The sequence below is a fragment of the Lytechinus pictus genome, chromosome 3, assembly GCF_037042905.1.
Source record: "Lytechinus pictus isolate F3 Inbred chromosome 3, Lp3.0, whole genome shotgun sequence".
NCBI lineage: Eukaryota > Metazoa > Echinodermata > Echinoidea > Temnopleuroida > Toxopneustidae > Lytechinus > Lytechinus pictus.
Window position 1 is genome coordinate 30,340,951 of NC_087247.1, and position 899 is coordinate 30,341,849.

Genomic DNA, 899 nt, shown 5'->3' on the forward strand with positions numbered 1-899 from the left:
AAAACAAAACAGAAAAAACAGTATAATATAGAGCATAAATGGAAATGAGGGGGATCCACTAAAAAGCAAAGCTTGTAAAGTGACCTACGCCTTGACCTACGCCTTCCTCTGTACACATAAGTTGTATATATTTATATTCTTTATGGAAATTGATTTCATATGAATTCTTGTTAACAAAAATGAAGAAATTTTGTAAAATGGAGGAAAATAAATGAAATGAAATGAAAAAAAAAAATGAAAATGCTAGATTGGTATACGATATATCAAGTGGCAGAATTTAAAGATACATCATTAGTCACAGAGTTCCATATTTGATCTGTAATGTATGTACACTATACCAAAGGATGAGAAATGATTTGCCACTCTAAATATTTTCCAAACAATATTTGACATAAATTATTACATATTGCTTCCTAATATAATTTGTTTTCCAACGAAGATGATAATGGTTAACTGTTAGGCCTAAAACTGAAATTTATAGTATTTTACGGAGTATATTCAACCCCCCCCCCCCCCCCCAAAAAAAAAAAAAAAAAAATTGCACTGGCCGGGAATCGAACCCGGGCCACCCGCGTGGCAGGCGAGAATTCTACCACTGAACCACCAGTGCTTCACGACGATACTGTGAGACGTACGCTATATATACAGAGGTTATACAGTTATTCAATACTCCCAGGGTTCTGCACTGTACAGAGCACAATCCGTTGGTATAGAGATGTATACCCATAGAGATGTATACTATACATCTCTATGTGTATACCTCTATGGTTGGTACAGAGTACAAAGGATGTGACTAGTCTGCAGGCACAGACCCTGATTAAAACTTTGATCAACAAGTGTGTCTCCACGTAAAGACTAGCACATACAAAACTTGCTGTTTCAATTGAGTGTTTCAATCA

At 35.6% G+C, this 899-nt stretch overlaps 1 non-coding gene across 1 annotated transcript; it reads right to left on the reverse strand.

Annotated features, from left to right (window-relative positions):
• Positions 1 to 539: 539 nt before the first annotated feature.
• On the reverse strand, positions 540 to 610 carry TRNAG-GCC (transfer RNA glycine (anticodon GCC)). The gene has a single exon. It is a non-coding gene; the product is annotated as a tRNA-Gly (tRNA).
• Positions 611 to 899: the final 289 nt, after the last annotated feature.